General features: G+C 39.2%; 1 long non-coding RNA gene across 1 annotated transcript in view; it reads left to right on the forward strand.

Moving 5' to 3' along the window:
• LOC140513571 (uncharacterized) overlaps positions 1–5,106 on the forward strand; it is a 32,636-nt gene extending 27,530 nt beyond the window's left edge. The window contains exons 4-6 of the long non-coding RNA XR_011970235.1: positions 1,405–2,795; positions 3,285–3,461; positions 4,904–5,106. This is a non-coding gene — a long non-coding RNA (uncharacterized lncRNA). The remainder of the gene's footprint in view (positions 1–1,404; positions 2,796–3,284; positions 3,462–4,903) is intronic.
• Positions 5,107–7,876: the final 2,770 nt, after the last annotated feature.

Genomic DNA, 7,876 nt, shown 5'->3' on the forward strand with positions numbered 1-7,876 from the left:
TGCTATTGACAGACAGGAAAATTCAAGACCTCTGCAATTGTCAGCATCCTCCAACCCTGGTTGTGCTTCTGGATCAGTCCTCCAAGTCATCAGTGTTGGGAAGCAATCCCTATGGAGACGCAGTCAGACCATTGATCATGTAGGTGCTGTAGTCATAGCTCTTGAAGATCCAGAAAGAAAATTCTTACCACTGAAGCCTTTGCTTGAGCATCAAATGGTCCAACATCAGAAATTGATATGATTTTATTAGTGAAAATGACATTAGTGGAGATTCATTAATATTTGCTTTGCTGGAGCATCCTAAAAACCACAGGTTCATTCCATCTATCGGCAGCTGAAACCTCCTCTATGTTTTGTCTTCTCCATTAATAAATGTGAGTTCTTTTGAGTGCACTTTTCTATTTACAAATGCCCAGTGCATAAAGTAGTGTTTTACACAGAGAAAGCACTTAATAAATGAATTTTCATAAATTCATTCATTCTCCTCTGAACTTCTCTAGCACTAGCAAACCATATCTATCAGTAAACATTTATTAAGTAGCTTCAGTGTGCCAGATGCTCCTCTGAGTGTTGGGGACACAAAAAAGGGGGCAAAAGACAGCCCCTGCTCTCAAGGAACTTATAATCTAAATCCAATCTAATCTAATACTTTAGCATTTAATTTTGTTTTATTGAGTAGTTTTTGTTCAAAATTTTTTTGTTGGTTTTGACTGTCCAGCTAGATTTTAAACCCCTTGCAAGCAAGGGAAATTTTTTCTTCTTCTTTTTAAATCTCCCATCTTTTCTATCAGTGTTGCACACATCGTTGTCACTCAGCAAATCCTTTTTTTGCTTGATGAGTTCATTAAGACAGTTAATTGTTTAGTTAAGAAATACACATTATCTTTGAGGACAAAGAATGAAAATATACATAAAAATTGCAGATTAATTTTTTGTTATAGACCCATAGACTTTAGAATTTTAGAGATGTAAAGGACTTTAACTCTTTCATTTCATATATGGAGACCCTGAGAGGGCATGGCAGTTTGCACACTTAAATTCACTATAATACTGCCATTTTCTTGATTACTTTAGAAGGTTTTTTAAAATGCATCCCAAGCAAATGTTATGTATTTGCTTTTAAGCAATGAAATATGCCAAGTTAGAAATGAACCATGGCATGGCATAAACGATAACTAATTGTGGAATCAGATGATCTGGGTTTTAGATCCTGTTCTGTCATTTATTAGACATAGAATTCTGCATAAGTCCTTTGACCCTCTGAACCTCAGTTTCCTCATCTGAAAAACAGGCATAATGAAATCTCCACTACATACATCACTTATGAAGATTGTCCTCAGTTTTCACAATAGCAGTTTGCTAACTTCAGAGTGACATAGAAATATGAATTACTGTTTTTCTCAGAGAATTGTAAATACAAGATGGAAGGAGAATCAAGATAAAATCAACTGGTCAAGAAGAGGTGGAGGAAAGGTGAAGATAACAGTTTCCAGACAGGTGGGAAGGGACCTCAGAGTCTATCTAGTCCCATTCTCTCATTTTACAGATAAGACCCAGGGAGATTAACTTTCTTAACTTCCTATAAATAGTAAATATCAGAGACAGGATTTGGATGTAGGTCTTTATAGGACTCCATAGCCATTGTTATTTCCACTAGACTATGTTGCCTTCCTATGTAGGGTTTGAATATAGGCATCTGTTAGGGATCTGTTAAGGATTTGAAGACTCTCTCGAGGCTATTAGGTGACATAATGGATAGAGTGCCAAGCTGGGATTCAGGAATACTCATCTTCATGATTTTAAATCTGACCTCAGAAACTTACTAGCTATAAATTCCAGGACAGGTCACTTAGCTTATTTGCCTCAGTTTCCTTATCTGTAAAATTAACTGGAGAAGGAACAGGCAAACCATTGTAGTAGCTTTGCCAAGAAAATCCCAAATAGAGTCATGAAGAACTAACTGGACAGGACTGAACACCAACAACCTCAAATAGAGGCTATTCAGGGGTCTTGCTACTTTCCCTCATGATACTTAAATACGGCCTCTTCATCTGGATCCCCAAATCCCCCAAAGTAGAAGACAAGAACTAGCTAATTAAATGATTAGAACTGAGACTGAATTTAAGCTAAAGACTCCCTTAGATCCTCTTAAAGATTGTATTGAGTCCCAGCAGTAAAGCCTAGCGGCTGGCTCTAGTCTTTTCCCAAATTTAATAGCTTCATGCTGGATTCAGCATGGATCAGGAACTTCTGACTGAAGCAGAGAGTGAGACTGAGATGGGGTAGAGACAGTCATGGTTTCATTTTGACCATAACTCTTTATGAATATGATATCAGTTGCCCTAAGGGGTTCTTTAACTCTAGTTAACTAATAGTTCTTAACTATTGTGTTCAGGAAACAGAGACATAGTCAGCAACACTGGCACTTGGGGCAAGATACATGGATGCATCTGAAATGAATTTTTAAGTCAAATTCAGCTCAAAAATTGGTGGAGGGGGTGATCTAGGGAAGAGACCTTGGACTTCAGAATTTAAGGACGTGTATGTGTGTGTGTGTGTTTGTGTGTGTGTGTTTGTGTGTGTGTGTGGATTATCAGAGGACACTGCCTCATGATAAGAAGGCGGAGACCCATGGAGACCAGGAAGACACTGCCAAGGCACAGTGCATGTGACTCTGACATCAGTACTTTCCTAGTTTTGTTCAGCGTTGAGATGACATGAAGAGTTCAAAAGTCACTAAACATTTTGAAAAGGAAGTTTAATTTTCTCTAATACAGCAAGGATATACAACAAGGGTAAGTAACATTCAGCTACTCTAGACATGGCTTCCTTTGTCCCCATCTGGAAACTGCTTCTGGTCAGTAAGAAAGGAGGGTATGATGACTTGGGTGGCCCCAGCACCCACCCAGGACCCTTTTAGATCTTTGGACCAGGGTTGTGTTTATCCTTCGTTGCTGAAGAAGACTATGCCATCAGAGAAATGATGACATGACTTGCACTTAACTTTGTTTTGAGTGAGGGAGGGCCCTTGGACCAGGGAGCTGTTTCAGGAAAGCTGGGGCCAATCAGATAGTAAGGGGGGAGGAATTAGAGAAATTAGGGGAGCTTTATCAGGGATGGGCTTGTTCTATCACAGGAAACCACTGTTAGAGGAAGGAGAAGGGCATACCAGCCTAGGACAGATCATGCCATACCTAGTTGAGGTAGTCAGAGGATGGAGTAAGTCATTACAGAGCTGATTTTTTTCTTTTTTCCTTTCCTTTCTTTTCTTTTTGGCTAATTAGACAGCTATGGCTTACTGACAGAAAGCCATCCTCATTGTCTGGAATATCTGAGTTAAAATCCTGCCTCAAATACATGCTGGATATATCACTTAACCTTTTGATGTGCAAAGCAGGCACTGAGCTGCACTGAAAGAGGGTGTTTATTTATTGGGACTTCTCTACACCATTGAAAGCATGGTATGAGCCACATTTTATCTATTTATGCATTCATAAATTTACTTTTTCATTTCTTTTTCCTTCCTTCCCTCCTTTCTTCTTCTCTCCCTCCCTCCCTTCTTTCTTTCCTCCCTCCCTCCTCCCCTACTCTCTCTCTCTTTCTGTCTCTCTCCTCCATCTATCTTTCATCTCTCTGGCTCTCTCTAACTGTCTTTCTCACTCTATTTCTATCTCTGCCTCTCTCTGTTTCTCTGTCTCTCTCTGACTCTGTCTCTATCTCTGTCTGTCTGTCTGTCTGTCTGTCTGTCTGTCTGTCTCTCTCTCTTTCTCTCCCTTCGTTCTTTCAAATCAGTGCTAAGCTTAGTTGTCAGCAAAGTGTCAGGGGTTTCCATGGAGGCATAACTTCGTCTCTGCAGGGGAGATAAAAATTGGCCATTACAGATTACCTTAGCTGACATGTAGGAGAGTTCCCAGTATTTATAGCTGGAGGAACAAGGTCCATGGAAGAGTTTTACTGGAATGTCCTCAGTGACTTGTCTACTGCCAGGAAATGCCCCCTGTGCCTTGAAGGCATAGTGAGTATTACTTTTATTCTTAAGCAGAGAACTCTCTAGGCTTATAACTTCCTACTAGGTTCTAACCAGAGCCTTTCAAAATCCCAATCACAAAATGTACTACCCGTGTGACGTTGGGTAATTCATTTATCGTCTTCAGGCTCAGTTCCCTTATCTGTAAAAAGGAGAGATTTAAACTACATGGTTTCCATTGTCCTGTCCAGTTCTAAATCTATGATTCTATAACCGTATGATCCCTTATCCTGGGATTCCCCTGCTTTCTATCTGCATGTATTATTCAGACAAAGCTTTGGGATGTTGAATTAAATAGAATATTGGAAGACGCTGTCTCAGGCTACCTTTTCCAAGACTCAGTTTCAGCTAGGATCATAGAGAAATATAGAGAGAGCTATAAGGGATGTTAGATACCATTGAATCCAACTTTAGGATAAGGAAACCAAGGTCCAATGAAGTCAAATAACTTGCCCAAAGCCACATAATTGACAAGTGTCTGAGGCAGGATTTGAACATAGCTCTCATCACTAATAGAATTGATAAAACACCATTGAAATCATAGGCATGATGATTTTATTTCCTCATTCATAAATTAATTTACTTTTTCATTTCTTTTCCCTTTCTTCTCTTCCTCCCTCTCTCTCTCTTCTCCCCTCCCTGCCCCCATATCTTTCTCACTCTAAACCAATTGTTCATTTTTCTGGGTGAGCATGTACACCTCAGAAATCGGCAATCACTAAAAGCCAGGATTTGATTTTCTTTGGATTATTCCAACATAAGAAAATGTTAGCAATGCAGATTAATCTTAAAAGTCTATGTGCATATATTTATTCTTTCCTTGAATGTATCAACACCCTTCTCTATAGCTCAATAAACATTGTTTAAACTCAGCAGGAGTTCAATAGAAGGTTCAGGGAAAGAAGCCATCACCAGATTCATTCCTGGAAACTATAGAATGATGATGATGATGATGATGATGATGATGATGATGATGATGATGACAACGATGATGACAATGACGACGACAACTGGCATTTATATAGTACTTTAAGGTATGCAAAGTGATTTTCCATTCATCATCTCATTTGAGCCTCACAGTACCCCCCAATTATACAGTGAAATGTGTCTGCTCTGCAGATGCCTAGAAATAAAGCTTCAGTTTCAGGCTACATTCTTGCTTATCTATCCTAGTGTTTCCTTTCAGTTGCCCTTAAGATCCATCTTGCATCAGCAATTGGGACAGACTACTAGGAGGTCTTTTTTCTTTGGCTTTTGCTGGGAGATGCTTTGGGTCTACTTAGGGTTCAGCACCCCTGCTGCCTCAGGGGTGGTCTCTGAAGGTGAACTTCAAAGAGGAGGACCAGGGAGGCAATGTATTATAGTGAAAAGAATGTTGGTTTTGAAAAGAGAAGACTAGGTTTTCAATACCAGTTATGCCTTTTTACTAAATTTGAATTAGATGGTTGGATTAGATTATTTATCTATAAGATCTCCTATGATTCCATGGAAATTTGCATAAAGGAGTGGAGATGAAGATTTGTGAATGAGCTGCCTAGAGATAATGATTAAGCCATGAGAGTGGATGATATCATCAAAAGAGAGCATGTCAGACAGAAGAAAAGAGAATCAGTATGACAACTCATGGCAATGTGAAGGAAAAGAGAGAGTGAAAAGGGATGGGCAAAGGAACTATGAGGATACTCTGCTATATAAACTAAGAAAGGAGAGGGTATAAGGTAAGAGGAGGTCACACTTCAGAGAGAAGTCAAGGTAGAAGAGGAGAGAAAAAAGGGTTATCTTTGATGATAAGGAGGTTACTAGTGGTCTTGGAAACAGTAGAATTATGCAGAGAGAATATGGGAGTGAACAAATGAGAGAAAGGGGGCAGGTAAATATAGACTTCTTTCTAGAAATTTGTTTAGTGGAGGGGAAGGAAGAAATTGGGCTCAATAGCTTAAAGGGGCTTTGGGATCAATGAAAGTCTTCCTTTGGATTGGGAGAGACCTGTGTAGGTTTGTCGGCAGAGGGGAAGAGACCAGTAGAAAAGGAGAGATTGAAGATGCCAAAGGAGAAAAGAATGTGTAATGAAGTCAAGTCATGGATGAAGAATTAGTGATTGGGATAAAAGAAACAGGTTGGGGGGTTAGATAGAAAGGGAAATGCAATTCTTCATTTGTAAGCTGACAGCAGAAATTGCATTTTGTTAATTGTTACAGGGATGGTAGTGATGTGTGACTGGCAGCTGGCAGTTTGGTCTTATGGGAGCAGAGATCATCAAGTTGCTTTAGAGTAAGACTTCCATTAAGTTTGACTCTTTATGTCAGTCAACAATACAGCATTACCTCATCCATTCACCAGTCTTTCTTTTTGCTAGGGAGAGAAATTTGTGAGCGTCTACTAAACACTGAAGTTTGGCTTCAGTGAAACTTTCTGGACTGAAGTTTGAAACATAAAATGTTCATTATCATATCCTCTTCATAAAAAGACAGTAATATCAGTATAACAGAATTATTTTAGGAACATAGGTTTCTGTTAATTTAGGAAGTATTTTTCCATTGGTGAAGACATCTACATACATTACTCTTCACTTTTTAACCTTTTGGGGAAAGAGGAGATTTTCTAATTGTTTATCCTTCTGATTCATTGTCTTTTGTGATTATGAAATGATTGACATCCATTACATTTGGCAGTGCTACCAATTTAGAATTTATATGGATCACTGGATTCAGAACTGAGAGTACTTTAGGGTACCTCCGTTACTCTAAGGCTGTCATATAGATGGGCAAATTGAAGCTGAGAGAAATAATGTGACTCACCCAAGGTCATACATGATATTTCATTACATACCTTTATTTTGAACTAGGGTAGCTAGGTAGTGCAATGGATAGAGCACCAGGGCAGGAGTTAGGAGGACCTGAGTTCAAATCTCACCTCAGACACTTGACACTCGCTACCTGTGTGACCTTGGGCAAGTCACTTAACCCCAACTGCCTCATCCTGGGTCATCTCCAGTCATCTTGATGAATATCTGGTCACTGGATTCAGATGGCTCTGGAGGAGAAGTGAGGCTGGTGACCTGCACAGCCCTCCCTCACTCAAAACAAAGTCAAGTGCAAGTCATGTCATCATTTCTCTGATGGCATGGTCTTTTTCGGCAATGAAGGTTGAACAACACACTTCATTTTGAACTAAGTTTGTCTTCTGAGTGATTGATAAAACTAAAAAAACATTGATGGAGAGTCATTGATTATAGTTTGGAGAATATACTCACAATGTTCCTAGAATCTATGATAGATTTTTGGGAACTTTTGGGGGAGAGAATACCGGTTACGACTCAAAGATATTTCTAGAGGCAGAATTCAAACACAAGTTTTTAAACTTTTAGCCTGGGACTCTTTCTGCCGTATCAATATAACTTTGAGTTAATTGTAATAGCCTTTGAATGAATACTCCTAAAAATCCCTATATTGCCTACTACTCTCTACACATTTCTGCCCTCACTATCCACTAGAAAATAGGTTAAGGGGATTTCAATAGCCTTACTAAATAAAATGAACCAATGTGTTGTAAGAGATCATGGGTAGTAAGAGGACATTATCTTAAGTCAGAAAGAAATACATTCCATGTCCCTCCCACTCTGACCTCCTAAAGAGGGCATTTTAAGCCTATGAGGACATCTCAGACTATCTACACAAAGTAATAGACTAATTGTCAGGGATTCTGTTAAAGCAACCAATGAGCTGGAAATGGGTGAATTATGCTGTCTTCTTGCAAGGCTAACTGTGTGTCCTCCAACTGATCACCTTCTCAGTGAATTCAGGTTGAAATCTTAATGTTGCAATTACACCTGAAGTAGTGCTCCTTTGT

The sequence above is a fragment of the Notamacropus eugenii genome, chromosome 7, assembly GCF_028372415.1.
Source record: "Notamacropus eugenii isolate mMacEug1 chromosome 7, mMacEug1.pri_v2, whole genome shotgun sequence".
Classification (NCBI taxonomy): Eukaryota; Metazoa; Chordata; class Mammalia; order Diprotodontia; family Macropodidae; genus Notamacropus; species Notamacropus eugenii.